This window comes from Alligator mississippiensis, chromosome 6 (genome assembly GCF_030867095.1).
Source record: "Alligator mississippiensis isolate rAllMis1 chromosome 6, rAllMis1, whole genome shotgun sequence".
NCBI classification, from domain to species: Eukaryota; Metazoa; Chordata; order Crocodylia; family Alligatoridae; genus Alligator; species Alligator mississippiensis.
The window spans coordinates 45,958,054-45,976,907 of NC_081829.1; positions in this window are offsets into that span (position 1 = coordinate 45,958,054).

The following is an 18,854-nucleotide window of genomic DNA, read 5'->3' on the forward strand; positions in this document are numbered from 1 at the left end:
GACCATTGCACCGCTAGAGGACCCTCCCATACTCAGGCCCAAGCCTGCACTTGTTCATCTATACCCCTTGAATGTTCTTTTGGAAGTGGACACTTTTGACTCATCCCATGGTCCAGGGTATAGATTCAAAAGAGTTTTGGGGCAATATCGGTCATTCAGGGCTGCCATCCTCCAGTTCTTAGCATGGCAGGGCTGATACCTTTTGCTAGCCCAGGTAAGATGTCAGATAAATCAGAGCTTGAGAACAGGGCAGGACTTCTTTTGGCCTTTACTAACCATTGAGTCCAGGCATTCCATTTGAAAGGCATAGGGTCTAATTGAGCTTTTAATGCCTCTTGCTCCGTGGGGCTTGGAGAAAAAATTCTAATTCACTGGGTCTGAGTTGTCCCTTCAGGCAGGGTCACTCCAGATCAGTGAACTAGTCTAGGGGAAGCAGGGGTGGGAGGCACATTGGTAGAAGGGTTCAGGTGTACAACTTGCTGAACAGCGTGCACTTCTGTTGAGTAGTTGGGGAGATAGGAAGGGATGAGTGTGGGGGGCTGAGGATGCATAAAAAGGGGGGGATGATGGTGTTACTGTGGGCAGCATCTTGCCACTTGGAACAGTAACACCCTAGGAATCAGCATTTCCCAGAGCCTCACACTCCATCTGCATCTTATCAACAAGAGACTTGAGAGATATGATCTTGCAATTTGCACTTCGTAAATCTTCCAAGTCTCTTTCTTTTATCTGAACAGCAAGCACAGAAGCTTGATTGAATAGTTGCTGTTGGGCTATAACCTCTCTGAATTGACAAATAAGAGCATCCTTTTCTTGACAAAGCTTTTCTTTTTCCTGACATTCAAGCCATAAGGCCTGAACACCCCAAGACAATGCCTGGAGGGCAGCTGCTTTCTGGAAGGTTTGCTTCCATGCTTGTTCACTTAAAATTCCCCCAGCACAACTCTGGGCCATAATCCAAGCTGGGCTAGATGGATTCGCGTGGGGCCCTTGCAATGGATCCCCATTCCTTTTAACCCAGCTCTCAATAAAATCACGGAGGTCACCCTGATCCCACATACAGAGGAGAAAAGCCTCTGAACCTGCTGCCATGCTACTGGGGAAAGGTAAGAGATGAGGTACGATAGCTGAGGTGGCCCAAGAGAACCTAGTTCACGTCAAGGCAGCCCAGGCCCAAAAGAACCCAGTAAGCCTGCTAGGCCTTACTCTGGTAGGATCAGGATGATCAGTCCCCTCCAAATGTGTGCCAAATCCTGCCAACTATGCCAAGATGTTAGAACCCAACTCCATGCAGCACCCAACGACTAGGGAAATGACAATCTAATTGCTCATGGATCCTGTTACTCATTAGCCAGAGCAAGCAGGGAGCAAACACCAGCACACATTGTTTGCAAAGCTTTATTCAGAATGGAGACAGCTTCGGGAGAGCTCCCTCACAAACACACAGCCTGGGAACACAGGGAGCAACCATGAACAATAGTTCTTTCCATATTTATACACTTTGGTTCATGCTCATTAACATTCACTCCACCTTCGTTCCTCCTTTTGTTCCACCCATTTCTCCTCCCATCTCAAGCTCCACCTCTGTTTACTGTTTATTTCATTAGCATGGAATTGCCTATGCATTTCATTCATTTACATGCTTCTCTACTAAGAGCGCATGTGTAAGGCCATGCACCCAGCTTCTCCCAATCACTTGTTGGTTCTTTCTGTTTTCTTGCTGAGTTCAGCATCGTCTCCAAGGCCTTGCTTCTACTTTATCTTCTAATGATAGCCGTTGGTCTGAATCCTGTTTCTTTTTATATAGTGATTTATACAGCCTGTATCCTGTCCCTTTGTTAAGAAACTACTTGCCTAAGCATTTGCAGGGTTATTTTAATACATCATTCTGCCTTGTAGTCAGCAGCTTTTGCTGAGACACAGATTAAAGCCTTGTTTCAGCTGCAAATCCAGTGTTCCCCAAAATCCAAATATTGTCACCCTAATAGACATTGCAAAAACTGGTTTGAGCCAAGTCCGTTAAGTCTGATACTACATTCAACCAGGTTTATCTCAAGCCAATTTCAAACTGGTTTATGTGCACTGAACATCTGTTCTGTTAGAGATTTAAACCAATATCTGATCACTTAAACTGGTTTATGAGTAATTTCATAGATTTCATAAACATTAGGGCTGGAAGGGACCTCGGAAGATCATCAAGTCCAGCCCCCAACCCGAAGAGCAGGAAGTCAGCTGGGGTCATAGGATCCCAGCAAGATAAGCATCCAATTTTCTCTTGAAGGTGTTCAATGTAGGTGCTTGAACCACCTCCAATGGCAGGCTATTCCAAACTTTGGGGGCCCAGACAGTAAAGAAATTCTTCCTTATGTCCACTCTGAAACAGTCTTGCAGTAGTTTATACCCTTTCAACCTCATCATCCCTTGGGGAGCTCTGGTAAACAAACATTCCCCCAGATACTGGTGGTCACCCCTGATAAACTTATAGGTGGCCATCAGATCACCCCTGAGCCTGCGCTTTTCCAGGCTAAAGAGCCCTATAGCCCTCAGCCTGTCATCACAAGGTCTGTTTTCCTGACCTCTGGTCATGAGCATGGGATCTTCTCTGGACTCTTTCAAGCTTCTCCACATCCTTTTTGAATTGTGGGGCCCTAAACTGGATTCAGTACTCCAGCTTTGGCCTAATGAAGGCTGAGTACAAGGGGAGAATGACGTCCCGGGGTTTGCTTGAGAAGAATCTATGGATGCAAGCGAGTATTTTGATCACTTTACTAGCCACAGCATCATATCAGGCTCATGTGCATCTTGTGGTCAATGATGACCCCCAAGTCTCTTTCTTCCATAGTGCTAGCCAGCGTAGTACTGCCGAGTCTATAAGGATGCTGCAGGTTTTTCCTCCCAAGGTGGAGAACCTTGCATTTTTCAGTGTTAAACACCATCAGGTTCTCATCCACCCATTTGCTGAGCCTGTCCAGGTCAACCTGGATCACCCTCCTGTCTTCAGGTGTGGACGTATTGCCCCAAAGTTTGGTGTCATCAGCGAACTTGCCAGTCCACTTCTGACTCCAATGTCCACATCATTAATGAAGATGTTGAACAATATGGGTCCAATGAGAGAGCCTTGGGGGACCCCACTGGTCACAGGGTGCGATGACAATTGACTTCCATCAATTACCACCCTCTGGGTCCAACCACAGAGCCAATTTCCCAGCCAGCAGATCGTGGTGGACCCAAGGGCACAATTGGCCAGTTTCGCCAAGAGGTGATCATGGGATACCAGATCGAAGGCTTTTTTGAAGTCAAGATATATGACATCAGTCTCTTCTCCCTTGTCCAGGTGACAAGTAACCTGGTCATAAAAGGAAATGAGATTGGTCAAGCAAGACCTACCCGTAACAAACCCGTGCTGGCTTTCCCCCAAGGCATTGGCATTGGCCAGTCCATTAAGGATGACCTCTTTAATAAACTTTTCTAAGACCTTCCCTGGGATGGGGAAGCTGATGGACCTATAGTTTGCTGGATCCACTTTCCTCCCTTTCTTGAAGATAGGCACCATATTGGCCTTCTTCCGGTCTTTGGGCACTACACCAGAGCACCAGGAGTTTTCAAAGATCCATGCCAGAGGCTGGGCTATGATGCTCACCAGCTCCTTGAGTACCCTGGAGTGTAGATTGTCAGGGCCAACTGACTTGAAGGCATCCAGCCTCTTAAGGTGTTCTTTCACATGGTCAGAATTGATGGAGGGCAGGGGATCTGCCTCACCCAGATCTCCCTGTCCCGTAGTGGGCATGGGCATCCCATGGCATTGATGAAAGACTGTTGCAAAGTACCCATTGAATAGGTTGGCTTTTTCCTGGGTGTCAGTTGTCAGTTTTCCCACCTGGTTTAGCAGGGGTCCAATGTTGCCTTTGCTTTTCCATTGGTTCCCCACATATCTTAAACAGGACTTTTTATTGTCCTTGATACTCGAAGCTAGTTGGAGTTCAGTTGCAGCCTTGGCTTTCCTGGTTTCCTCCCTGCAGGACCAGACCAGTACAGAATATTTCTCTTGGGAGGTGAATCCCATCCTCCATCCTTTATAGGCCTCTCTTTTTAGCCTCAGGAGGTCTGCTAGATCCCTGGAGAGCCAGGGGGGCTGCTGTGCCCTCTTGCTGCCTTTCCTCTGAGATGGAATAGAATTAGCTTGTGCATTGAGGATCACTCCCTTGAGAAGCAACCACTCTTCCTGAACTCCCCTCCCCCTGAGGTCGTGGTCCCTTAGGGCCTCACTGACAAGCCTCCTGAGCTTATCAAAGTCAGCTTTCTTGAAGTCAAGGACTTCAGGGTTACTGAGTGACTTGCCAGCTTTATGGAGGATGGTGAAGGTGATCAGCTCATGGTTTCTGTCACCCAGCTTTCCATCTATCACTAGGTCACTGATTAGGTCATCCCCAGTAGCCAGTACCAGGTTGAGCAGCGCTTTACCTCTCATTGGCCCATAGACTTCTTGAGTCAGGTAGAGGTCATCCATGCAAGATAGGGAGCTTTGCAACTACTTGGATTGTCTGCCAGGAAGACCACAACAGGTTAGACTGGTTTTGGTACTGTGGATTCCTATTTAAAATCTCTGGGTTTATGTTGTGAATCACATATAGGTGGTTGGACATCTAAAGTGTTAATATTGTGCAACATCCTTAGGAGGATCTCACAGAACACTGGTTGGGAATTACTGGTCTAAATAGGATCATTTGCAGTAACAAAATATAAAGCAGAAGAAATGCTATTTATAAAGCAGAAATGCTATTTATAAAGCAGAAGAAATGTTATATAAAGCAGAAGAAATGCTCTGCTATTCTTTTTGCTATAATTCCACTTTTGTGTGTCATTTCACATGTGCACCTACATATGAAAAAGTCTGCTTCCTCTCAAACAGAGCTTGACCCCAGGTGCCCTTCCAGACCCAGGAAGCACCAGTCACTGAGCCGGAAAGGTGCAGGGCCCCCCCCCCCGCATGCTGCCCAGCAGACCCAGAAGTGGACCAGAACCAGTTCTGGTCCACTTCCGGGCCTGCTGCCTAGCATGCTGGGATGTTCCCCAAACTCCTGTGGGATGCTCCATCTGCCCCAGCATCACAACATTCATGAGCCACCTGGTACCTTGAGGTATGGAGAAAAAACATGTAAAGCTCTGTCTATATCTGAATCATCAAATTTTTCCGAATCTCTCTGAATTGATTCGGAGGGTTCTGGTTTGATTCAGAGAGATTAAAGGGTCGCCTGATTTGATTTGGATTTGGAGATTTGGCCACTGAATTGGGCCAAATCTCCACTGAATCAAATCAGGGACAAAAGCTTTGCACAGCCCTACTAAATAAGTTCAATTTCTTTGGCCTACCGCAGCTGGAGCTGCAATCAGCTCTTTCCATTCCTCTCTATATTTCTGAATAATCTATTAACTTGTGCAGAAATAGGAATTGCATTCTCAAGGGATGCAAATTTAAAGTGAGATCAAAAGTCACCTTGATAAGGCTAAAGAAGGTGATATATATTTTGTCCTGTCAAATGACACAAAAAGTCCTTATTGGCTTTGCTGTGCCAAAAGATCTTACTTAAGCATGCTCTGGTGGCTCCTATCTTCCACTATGTGCTTCTGGGTGTTACTGCTGAGCAGAGATGTAATGAGATATATTAGCACCCAGGGAAGCGGTGGGGGTCACAGGGGGGGAAGGAATTATGCTGACCACTGGAGAGCAGGAGGGGGCCAGGAAGTAGAGGGAGTGGAATCTTACCTCTGCTGTCAGCATTTAGACAGCAGCTCCTGTAACTGAGGACAACCTCGCTGCATGCCGGTGCAGCAGCCTGGCCAATGTGGACATCCTGAAACCACTGTTCATTCTCCTTCTCTGCCACCAATATCAATTTCTGGGTGCTGGGCTGCACCTCTGATGCCAAGCCTGGGGGGATGTATTCCACTCACTTCATTCACCCTCTCACCCACAGATAGACTGCATTTGCCTGGCTCCCCATGGATTAGGTGCATGGGGCTGCTTCTGTCATAGAAGGCTCCTGGGGGGGAAGTTATGGAATTCCAATATGGAAGTTATAAATTCCAATATATGTGCAATTGTGTCACATGCTGCTGTCTAACAGCGCAATATTGAGATCCTGAGAGTTGGCCTGACCCAACAGGGTAACCCCTGCAGAGATGTCTTTGTTGCAAGGCCATCCCTTTGAAGGTGGAGTGTAAAGATAGAGAGGGCAGAATGATCAGACAGTGCAGGAAATGTTTGGACAAGGACTGTGTATGCAAAGCACCCCAAAATGATACTGAGTCTTTCCCATAAATGCTCAGATCTATAAATTACTGCTTGCACCCAAAGGGAATAAAGCCAACTGGGAGGCTGAAACAGTGACATAAAAGAGGTTAATAATTAAGCAATATTTTGTAGTAGTAATATAATCAAATGAAATAGTCGTAATATAAATTATATAATAATAATAGTACTAGTAATGGTACTCTTTGGAGCACTATATTATATAATATAATATTACTGATTATATAATAATTTATATTATTAGTAATATTATATTATATAATATAGTGCTCCAAAGAGTACTATATTAAAACATTAACACAGCTTTAATAGTTTGTTTGATAGTACCAAAAAACATCATAAATCAAGCATAGTGTTGGTATAAGTAGAAAATATACAGTTTCTCCTGACCTACTGTATTTGACTCACACTATCAGGATTCAGTTCTTGTATCAAAGGAAGATCATAAACATCCATTTTAAAGATAGCCTTATAAAATACTATTCCAAATCTGCAGCCCCAGAATAAGGGGGTAAGGAAGGATGAGCTTGAATACTAGACTATTCAAACAGCATCCTGCAGGTGCCCCCAAGTCTGAGTCCAGGTTTTTCAGTCCACACAGTCCTGGCTCACCAAGCCTGTAAGATCTCCAGCTCCACTGTGCTTTCCTCTGAATATGGCTAAAGTCTACATGCACACTGCTTTCTCTTCCCCTTACTCCAGCCTCAAGCTTCCTCTTCCTTTTTCCCTTTTGCCTCCTAACTCCTGGGTGTTTCTGGGAGTTGTAATCCAAATTAACAGTCAGCACAACCCTGCAGACTGCCCCCTGGTTCCTCCTGCTGTTACACACATTACATCCGCATTACAGTAGTTTCACATCATGGGTAGGACTTGTAGTCATTAAGCTAAAACAGGGGCGCTCAACTCCAAGCCCATGGGCCAAATCTGTGTCATCTAGCCTGCTGGGCTCCCCATGGGTCCAAAAATTTAATAGCAAGGGAGAGGTAGCAGCAGGCCACACATTATGATAGAATGGCTGCATGGGGTGGGGGCAGTGTGGGGCTGGACCCCAGGACATGGGGCCAAGCTAATGCAGCATAAGGCCTGATCCAGGCACATGGGGCTAGACCAAGGCAGCAGGAGGACTGATCTGGGAGTGCAGGGCTTGGACAGCATGGAGCCCAGTCTGGACACATGGGCCTGAACTGAGGTGGCAAGGGGCCCAATCTGGACACATGGGGCTGGGACATTATGAAGCCCAATCCAGACATGCAGGGTCCAACAGACCAACCCCATGCCATTCATCTGGCCCATGGAGCCAAAAGGTTGAGCAGAGCTGAGCTAAAGTGATGGCACAATTATGGATCATCTTCCAACACTGTTAAATCTCTCATTTCTCTCTCAATTTGGACAAGATGTCCAGAACCAGGACTAGTTTCCAAAAGAATTGACAGTGCATATGTGTGGTAACAGCAATTCACCAAACACAGGTTAACTTATAGTAACAGAAATCATAAAGAACTACTTTCCTCCACAGGCTGTAAAATCCATGGCTGGGCAAACTGGAGCAAGCAACAGTTGAATGGGGGAGTCTTTCTGGCCTCCCACCATAGTACCAAAATTTTGGAATGTATCTGTAAAAGGGGACCTGAGCACTGTTACTCAGACACAAGGGAGGGAGAGGAGGACTCCATCAGTATGCCTGAAGCCTTTGCCAAAGCAGTCTATGTGAAAAGGACAGCTCTGGCAGACAGTAGTGCTGTGCAAAGCTTCAGTAGCTGATTTGATTCAGAAGAGATTCGGCCCAATTCGGCTGCCGAATCTCCAAATCCAAATCAAATTGAATTGGGAGACCCATTAAAAGGTCTGAATCGAATTATAAGCCACTGAATGGATTCAGAGAGATGTGGAGATTCAGAAGGCTTGTATCAAACAGACACTGAGAAAAGGGAGGGGTATGTGGTGGTCTAGCAGGCCTCATGCCTGCACAAGGGGCTACCATCTTTGCTGCATTCATCCCACTCTGTCTTAACACACACAAGTGATATGAGTTTTGATTTCAACAGTTTGAGGTGCACTTTCACAGAAACCCCTGCACCTATCTCTGCTTCACACAGGCCTAGCAGGCGGCATCCAGGAAAGGACTCTGAGATATTTACAAAGGGAGTGAGGGTTGAAGCGGTAAGAAGGAATTAAATTGAAGCAGTGTTTCCCTTCATTTCAGGCTGTTTTTTTATTTGAAGTCAATACATATCATGACACCCTCACATTTTCTATACAAACAAAAGCAAAATGTGTATTACTGGCAACAATTAAAAGCATACCATTAATTTATGTGGCATATATGAGTGTGATAGAGTATTCACAGTTTTACAGAAGTTTAGGGCTGGAAGGGACCTCATGAGATCATTGAGGTCAGCCCCCCTTTGCTGGGCAGGAAAGACTGCTGGGGTCAGGTCAAGTAACCCCAGCAAGGTGTGTGTCCAGTCTCCTTTCGAAGATCTCCAGGGTAGGTGCCTGCACCATCCCACTGGGAGTCTATTCCAGAGTCTAGTCACATAAACCATGAAGAAGTTTTTCCTTATATCCAGTCTGAAACCTTCTAGGAGTTTATGACCATTGCTCCTGGTTTTCCCCTGGGGTGCTTTGGTGAATAGTTGTTCACCTAGCCCCTGATGATCTTTGATATATTTGTAAGCTGCCACCAAATCCCCACAAATTCTTCTCTTTTCTAGGCTGAACAGTCCCATATCTGTCAGCCTTTCCTTGTATAGCTTGTTCTTCAGGCCTCTAATCATACGAGTGGCTCTTCTCTAGACTCTCTCAAGATTCTCCACATTCTTCTTAAAGTGTGGTTCAGAACTGGGTGCAGTATGCCAGCTGTGGCCTCATCAGTGCCAAGCAGAACAGGAGAATAAGTTCCTTAGTTTTATGTGAGATGCATTGGTTGATATGTGCCAGCGTATTGTTTGCAAAAAAATCATTGCATTGGAAGATCTGGTTTTATTATTATTATTATTATTATTAAGAAACCCTGAATTACATCAGTAGGCAAGCAGAAAGAATGGTAAGTAAAATAGCTTTGAGAACTGATTTTCAAATGGTTGATGATAACAATATTTGAAAGAGCATCCACTGCAGATAATACTCAGTTAATAAATATTATTAAAATAGCCTGTTTGACTGGATAACCAATGGGATATGTATTTGAATAACTGTCAAAAATAGTTGTATTGATGCAGTCACTGATTTTGTTAATTCACTGAAAAATTGCACTTACTTAAAATGCTATCATTACACCAAATTATAGAATTTGAAGGGGCTTTCCAGGCCATCAAATCCAGTCTTCTGCTTTGTAGAAAAACATGTAGTAGATATTTGTCCAAAACAGCCTATCATATCCTCTCCAGATCCTCTTACATAGCACAGCCACAAAGCACCAATTACAAAAGAAAAACATGCAATGTACCACAGGAAGAAGCAGGGAGACAAGGGCAACCATTACTGCAATGACAGAGAATTTGTTAGCTAAAGCATATATGTAATGAGGAGGAAAGTCAAATCTGGTTGGAGGGATTCTAAAAGTAGAATATTATTATTCAAAAAGATAAATCTTGTTCAATGTCATGTTGCATTTTAATTTTCAAAAAGTGTGTGATTAACAGAGCTGAGAAAAAAATCATATTGTACCTTGAATGAGCTGTTACTGTGGAAAACTTTACCAGGATATAAATAATTAAGCCCAGAAATGATGGTTGTCTTAGTGACTAATAATGCAGATGCAATTACCATAGGGTGCACCAAGTACATTGCAGAATATTAAAGTCTTGTTCTAATTTTTTTTTATACTTCAATTCAAAGAATTTTGGTGAGAATATAAAAATATTTATTTGCCCTCAAATGTCTGTCACATTCTCTTTTTCTTACAGTTCACGTAAACTGCTGAAAAATTGAATCCAATCCCACATATAACTGGAAGATCAGTGAGTTTGTTAGTTTATTCACTTAACTTAAATTATGACTACAATGTTCATTACTGACTGAACAGCTGTGACTGGGCAGCCATTTAGTACTTGTGTAAACAAATATAAACAAGTACTAAATGACTGTGCAGTAACTTGAGTTACTGTGCAGTAGCACCAAGAAATGGCTTTTTTGTGATGCTTACTTCACAGTCACTCATTACTACTGCGCAGTAGGGTCATGTCACGGTTTCTGCCATGCAACACTACTGCACAGTAGTACGGGCCTACGGTGCAGTCAGTGTCTCATGTAGACACAGTCAGTATGTTTAATTGCTATCAGTGGAGTCTTGGGAGCAAAATTCAGTAAAGAATTACTCTATTTGCTGCCTAAAATCATTCCAGTATAAATCCAGATACTGCCATTAAAATCATAGACTCTATTACTTTAATTCATATTGACAATATTATGTTAGGGCTATGATTTGAAGATCAAGCTTCTAGTACCAGGTGACATATCATTCCTTTTTTTCTCCTATATTGTTGTTTAATAGATCATTTACACATCTACTATCAAGACCCATGGGGCTTGAACCCAGGTTTTCATCGCTTGGACCTTTCTGTGCCTTGCTCCTGTCTCGCCTTGCCTCTGCCTTGTGTGAGCCTTGGTTCTGTCTTGTCTGTACTTTGGACCCCCATACACATATGTTATCCTGTGTATTGGATTCTTCTGCTCCTGACCATTGGCCTGACCTTAACCATGGAGTCGTTTGACTCTCTGACATGATCCATTGGATTTCATAGCTGCTACTATGACCTTGGCTTGGCTTCTGGACATACTGTAGTCCCTCAGTTTCTGAACCTTGTTACCAGATTTGCTCATCACTTTGGGGTGTGCTCATTTATTAGGGATATGTTTCTAGGGTCTTGGTAATTCTGTCAATGTGCTGCTTGTGTTACTATACGGAGCTGTATCTCCCCTTCTGCAAGCCCTTACCCCCAATGGAGCTATCTTGCAGGACTCAGTATCAATGGGGCTGGGTTCCTCCAGTCACCAAATCAGTCATACACACAAACACACACAAATTAACATGACACGCCTCACCCGGCCGGGTTGATCAGCATGGACAGGCTGACACCCTCATATGCCAAGAATCAGTTCATCAGAGCAACAATAAACTGCAGTCAGACACAAGCATGCAGGTGAACAGAATCCCTCTGAATCTGGCTGGGTGTCCAGCTGACACCCTCATGGGCCAGCGTTCAGTTCATAAGGGCACATCTGAGTCAAACTGGGTCAATCAGCCTGTACAAGCTGATCCCCTTATGTGTTTCAAACTCAGCACGTCCCAATCTTTGGCCTCTTGATGAGCAGACCCCACAATATTTTGGGGCTTCACAGGGATCTTTAGCTTAGGTAAAAGAAGCATTGCTGCAGAGCACGGGAGGAAAGAGAAGCAGAGAAGGAAAAATGTACCCAGTTACTACCGGTTTGACTAAAAGTTATTTATTGCTAAGCATATGAAATATATAATGGTACTAACAGTAATAGACATGCAAAGGAAAAACACAAGCAATTACAATATTACCCTGGTTTCACTAAGTATTTGGGGAAACTTAGCTCAAGCTTAACTAATACAGTTAAGGTTCAGAAATCTATGCCTAGAGTGAAAAGAGAGAGAGAGAGAGATGGCATCTCACCAGTCCAAGGTACTCGGCTGCAGAGCTGACAGGCACAGTCCTTGAAGGGAGATGATCTGTTCTTCCAGCTTCCCAAGAACAACAGGGGATGGTGTCAGCACAGTTTTTCTTCTTTCGTTCTTTCTTTCTGAAGCACCCACACTTTTTACAGATTTTTATACCCTCAGTTCAGCTGCTTCAAAGCATCCTCAATTGTGTAAATCATTGTCTTTTCTGTTGACAAGGGGTTATCTGGTTTGGAACATCTCAAGAAACTGATTGATAATCAGGAAACACATGAGATTAGGGAGTAACCAAATACTTGGGAGCCAGCTTGAAATTCCTATGGATGGCAGATATACTGATGGGATATCTCATGATTTCTTCAGAAACAATAGATAGCTTGCAGCATCAGGATTTTGGATTTTTACTTGTTGTGCACAAGCCTCAGCTTAGCATGACTTTTCCAGATCTTACTATAGTCTTTTAACAGACTTAAGACAATTATTGGGGTGCTCATAACCTTTTGTGGAGAGGACTCCCACCAGTCATCTCGGGAAAAGTATGACAACACCTGTGATTTAGGGCTCCAATGGGCTGGACGCTGTGATGAACCCTTAACCATTGTTCAAATGTTGCCCATACCCCCTCTGACTCGGTCTCTTGCCTTAGCATTCCCTAACCCGGCAACCGAGTTTTAGTCAATCAAGTTTAAATAAGCCTCCCATAGTGGGACCGAGGAATGTACGGCCTGAGATGCCTATTAAACTTAAATGTGTGGGTGTGTTTTGGGGGTGAAAAGTCCTTAGTAAATCCAGATTAGAACTGGTCTGATAAATCCTGAGCTGGGTGTGTGTGAACATGGGTTGATTAACATTTGGAGCATAGATTCCCCATCATGCAGTGCTCCCCTGCTTCTCTGGTCCCAGAATTCACTGCAGTCTCTGCTTCAGGCTTTCTGTTCTCCATCTCTCATGTAAATGAATGGTCATTTGGTTCCATCTCGGATGCAAATGAGACCTAGGTCAGTTGTTTCACTCTTGTCACCCTTATATGGAGGGTCTTAGGTGTGTCTCTCACTGCATCTTAATTCGTTCCATTTATGTAGAGGAGGGGAGGGAGGGGGGTGAGTCAGACAGACTGCATCCTGTGCCAGGGTTCCCAAAAACACACAGCTGAGATGTAACAACCTTGATCCCCTGCATCTGAGTCATACTCGCGACATCAGTAGCATAACTAGGGTGGAGTGAGTGGGGTACCAGCCCTGGCTCATGACGTGGAGGGGGTCTTTACCATAGCAGATGCAGCTCTGCAACACCTCTGCCTGTCCACAGGAACTGGACAGATGCAGCCCTGCCTCCAACAGTGAATGTAGGTGGTGGGATGATGTTCCCAGCCCCAAAATGAAGGCAAAGCCCCATGCCTGGGGGTTGGAGGAGAGGAGAATGGGGCACCAAGAGGGGACCTCAGAGGGCCTGTACTGCTGCTTATTTCTCAGCATCAATGCAAGCCAGAGTTGCTGCAGGAGCCACTGCAGCAGAAGATGCTGTGGTCAGTGTAAGGAGGGCCCCTCAAGTAAGGGTCCACTCCTTCCTTCCCTCCTCCACCCCTTGCTCTCCAACATTCAACATAAACCCCTTCTCTGCATGCCATATGCCCCCCTGCCCTGCATGCTGAAAGGACTCCCTGTGCCTCTGTGTAAAATCCACATTACTTCAGTCTCCAAAGTGAACCTATTGGTCACAAATTATTCTTTGAATTCATTCAGGATTGTATTCACTCCTTTGGTTCCTGGTTTCCTGTGTTATTTTGACAATTTAAATCATTTTTACATACAACAGTTTTCTTTGCACTACTCCATCTTTTTTTTCCCTATGCAATGACAGTCTATTGAACAGGACACCTACTATTTTCTTATCCCCATTTGATATATTATTATTAGTTACTATTTGCAGGGAAATAGAAAAATGTGTTGGTTATGGACCAACCAGGCACTCAAACATTATTAAACAGCCCCAGTGGACTCCAAGATGAACATGAGTCGGCAGTGTGATGAAGCCATCAGAAAAGCCAATGGCGCTTTATCGTGCATCAGCAGATGCATGACGAATAGGTCCAAGGAGGTGATACTTCCCCTCTATCGGGCGCTGGTCAGACCGCAGTTGGAGTACTGTGTGCAATTCTGGGCACCACACTTCAAGAAGGATGCGGATAACCTGGAGAGGGTCCAGAGAAGGGCCACTCGTATGGTCAAGGGCCTGCAGACCAAGCCCTACAACGAGAGACTAGAGAAACTGGACCTTTTCAGCCTCCACAAGAGAAGGTTGAGAGGTGAATTTGTGGCTGCCTATAAGTTCATCACAGGGGCACAGAAGGGAATTGGTGAGGATTTATTCACCAAGACACCCCCGGGGGTTACAAGAAATAATGGCCACAAGCTAGCAGAGAGCAGATTTAGATTGGACATTAGGAAGAACTTCTTCACAGTTCGAGTGGCCAAGGTCTGGAACGGGCTCCCAAGGGAGGTGGTGCTCTCCCCTACCCTGGGTGTCTTCAAGAGGAGGTTAGATGAGTATCTAGCTGGGGTCATCTAGACCCAGCACTCTTTCCTGCTTATGCAGGGGGTTGGACTCGATGATCTATTGAGGTCCCTTCTGACCCTAACATCTATGAATCTATGAATCTATGAGAAGGTCCTAGAGAAAAGGGGCAGTGAAGAGCAGCAGGAGAAGGGGGCCGCGCTTGAGAAGCACCAGGAAAGGGGGCAGCATTGTGGAGAAGCACCAGAGAGAAGACGCAGAGAGAGAGATAGGACTGCGGAGAGCCTACATTCCAGAGAGAAGGTGGAGAGAGAGACAGGGCCGCGGAGAGCCCACGTGCCAGAGAGAAGGCGCAGAATGAGACCAAACAACATCTATACCAGCTGCGAGGCTTGGGGCGTGGTAAAGGGGTGGTTGGAGCCATGCATAGCCCATACGGCTAGGGCACCACGAAGCACCCATTTACAGGACAGGACCCACAAGGCATCCGGGAGCCCATGGAGCCAGAGGTTACAGTGAACTATGTCCAAGAAGATGTGAGGCAGCCTCCCTGATATATTGGAACATCAAAGACATGGCGGGCGAGAATCTGAGGGTGCTCTTGAGCCAACTTGGCATGGGAAGGGGACCTTGATGAGATCACGGCTTTCCTGCAGGACCCCACCATGACAAAGTGGTGCATTGGCCGGGAACTTAAGGCCATGCACAGGGAAGGAACCCATGTCTTCAAGGAGGGGGGGATGAACCTTAGGGCTAGAACAAGAAGAGAGAGAGGTGTATAGAAAGGCAACGGCAACACAGAACTGAAAGGGAGATGGAGTAGGAAGGCACCATCCCTGTGACTGTACAAGGAGAAGTCGGAGGGCCCAACCAGGAAGGGAGTAAAATAAGACTAGGTATGGCAGAGGCAGAGGATATGGAGAGCCTCAGACAGGAGAATTTTGCCTGGCTATTGCAGGTGGGTGAGTTGGAGGAAAAAAATTTCACGGCTGGAGTGGGAGCTAGAGGTAGGCCAATCCCAGAGAGAGCAAGCTGAGGCAAAGGCCGCTGGATTAGAACAGCGAGTACAAGCAGGGAAAAAGAAAGGAGGCTCCAAAGAAATCAGGCGCTTGCTAGCAGCAGAAGCTGAGAGAACTCGCGCTCTAGAATAGCTCATTGCGAATGAAGCCCAGAAGAGCTGGGAGAGGGAAGAGAACCTGCAGAAGATGCAAAGAGAGATGAAAGCATGGACAGCAAGGTCCCAGGAAGCTGATACAACCCAGGCAGGGGAACAGAAGGAGATGCTGCAAAAGCTGGAGGTATCAAGAAGCCTAATAGGGGTCCTACAGAAAGAAGTCCACAGCCAGGAGGACTGAATGAAGTGGTTGCAGGACGAGGTGGAGGACTGGCAGCAGAAGTGTATACAGGCAGAACAAGTAGCTCAATTTGTCCTGTAGCTCAAGAGCTGCAGGACAAATTGCTTGAAAACCATGCTCAGACCAAAGAAAATGGGAAGGTGATCGCACGAGAGATGGAAAAGGTAAAAGCATACATGGCCAATTACGAGGCACTGTGCGATCGAAACCTGTTCCTTGAGAAGGAGTTAGACGCTGGAGTGAGAGAGAATGATAGGTTACGGTCCCAGCTACAGAGTGTGGAGGCAGAAAAAGACCATCTGGGAGAACAGATACAAAGCCTTAAAACCCTCCTAGAGGATAGTGTGGCTAAAGAGACAATGACTAACACCGAGAGGGAGCAGGCACAACTTCAAGTGCAAGCCTTAAGTCAGCAGGTCCAGGCCTTGGAGGCAGAAAATAAAATACTTCAGGCAGGAAGCGAGCAGACAGCCACAAAAGGCCAGGATCCTAGGGAGTCAGAGGTGTCAGAGACAGCAAGCATAACAACTCAGACAGATGCAGGACAGAAGGCTCAAGCGGAAAAGGTCACAGATGCAATGCAAGAGAGGCTGGAGGTGCTGGGAGCCAAAATAGCAGAGTGTGCGACCACGGCTAAGTCAGAATGCCTAGAGCAGCACCAGGAACTTGAGGTAGCCAAAAGGTCCTTGAGGGAAGTGGAGGCACAACTAGTGACCTTGCAGCTGGAAAGCCAGAAAATACCAGAACAAGCAAGATTCACAGGAGACCAAGGACCAGAGGATCTAAGAGAGGAGGCTGAACCAGGACCACTTAAGAGAAGCAACCCAGAGAAGGGATTGGTAGGGACAAAGCCTACAGCCCTAGAAGGAGAGGTTCTACCAACACTCCTGGATGGCTGGAATAAGAGATGGGACCCATGGTTGGAGCATCATGCCAAAGAGATGAGCCATATAAGACAACAGCTGAGGGAATGCTGTAGACCTCAAGCTAAGCAGGGAATTACAGTACCCCATCAGAGGCCACCAGTGGAAGCAGCCCTAATAGAGGTAGGGACAGTAGGGAAAGGTGAACAGGCAAGCTCAAGGAGAGAGGCCAATAGTCTGGTTTGCCAGGACTGCACACAGGAGAGACAAGGCATAAGGTGACATAGGCCAGAGATGAGCCTTAAGGAAACGGGGTCAGTGGGACCCAGAAAAGAAATTCAGGCCAAGAAGCTAGAGACATGGGGAGGAGAACAATCACCTAAAGTAAGGAACAGGCTGGGGAGGAGACCTCAGATTTATGTGCAGAATATCCCAGGGCAGGTCAAGTGGTGGACTTTGAGAAAGCTTGTTGAAGCAAAAGTCAGAGGTGTAGCTTATGTAAAAATCTATAAAGGGCCTAAAGAAAGACTCACTGGCTGAGGAAAGATTGAGTTTTGGGAGGAAGATGATGTCCAGAGAGCACTGAGGAGACAATGGGATATCTGGGGAAGGCTTCAGGATCTCCAGAAAGGCTATTAGGAGAAGCAAGCACCATCCCTACAGGAGAGTAGTATAAAATTGTAGAGAGGCAGCAGCAAGGCGCCAGACTACCATGCGTAGACCCTGAGATGGTGCAGAGTCACTTGGAGGAACTGGATGCCTTTAAGTCGGCAGGCCCAGATGAGCTCTATCCGAGGGTACTGAAGGCACTGGTGTTATGTCTCAGCTGTGTTTCCTTGGGCAACCCTGGCACAGGATGCAGTCTGTCTGACTCACAAGGACTCACCCCACTCCCTCCCCTCCTCTACCTAAACAAAACTGATTAAGATGCAGTGAGAGACACACCTAAGACCCTCCATATAAGGGTGACAAGAGTGAAACAACTGCCCTAGGTCTCATTTGCATCTGAGATGGAACCAGATGACCATTCATTTACATGAGAGATGGAGAACAGAAAGCCTGAAGCAGAGACTGCAGTGAATTCTGGGACCAGAGAAGCAGGGGAGCACTGCATGATGGGGAATCTGTGCTCCAAATGTTAATCAACCCATGTTCAAACACACCCAGCTCAGCATTTATCAGACCAGTTCTAATCTGGATTTACAAAGGACTTCCCTCCCCCCCCCCCCCCGACACACACATACCTCTAAGTTTAATAGGCAGCTCGGGCCGTACGTTCCCCGGACCCACTATGGGAGGCCTATTTAAATTTGATTGACTAAAACTTGGTTGCCAGGTTAGGGAATGCTAAGGCAAGAGACCGAGTCAGAGGGGGTATGGGCAACATTTGAACAATGGTTAAGGGTTCATCACAGCGTCCAGCCCGTTGGAGCCCTAATCACAGGTGTTGTCATACTTTTCTCGAGACGACTGGTGGGAGTCCTCTCCACAAAAGGTTATGAGCACCCCAAAAATTGTCTTAAGTCTGTTAAAAGACTACAGTAAGATCTGGAAAAGTCAGGCTAAGCTGAGGCTTGTGCACAACAAGTAAAAATCCAAAATCCTGATGCTGCAAGCTATCTATTGTTTCTGAAGAAATCATGAGATATCCCATCAGTATATCTGCCATCCATAGGAATTTCAAGCTGGCTCCCAAGTATTTGGTTACTCCCTAATCTCATGTGTTTCCTGATTATCAATCAGTTTCTTGAGATGTTCCAAACCAGATAACCCCTTGTCAATAGAAAAGACAATGATTTACACAATTAAGAATGCTTTGAAGCAGCTGAACTGAGGGTATAAAAATCTGTAAAAAAGTGTGGGTGCTTCTAGAAGAAGAAGAGAAGAAGAAAGAAGAAAACTCCTGTGCTGACACCATTCCCTGTCATTCTTGGGATGCTGGAAGAACAGATCATCTCTCTCTTCAAGAATTGTGCTACGGACTGTGCCTGTCAGCTTTGCAGCCCAAGTGCCTTGGACTGGTGAGATCCCAGTGCTCTCTCTATCTTTTCTCTCTAGGCATAAATTTCTGAACCTGAACTGTATTAGTTAAGCTTGAGCTAAGTTCCCCCAAATACTTAGTGAAACCAGGGTAATATTGTAATTGCTTGTGTTTTTCCTTTGCA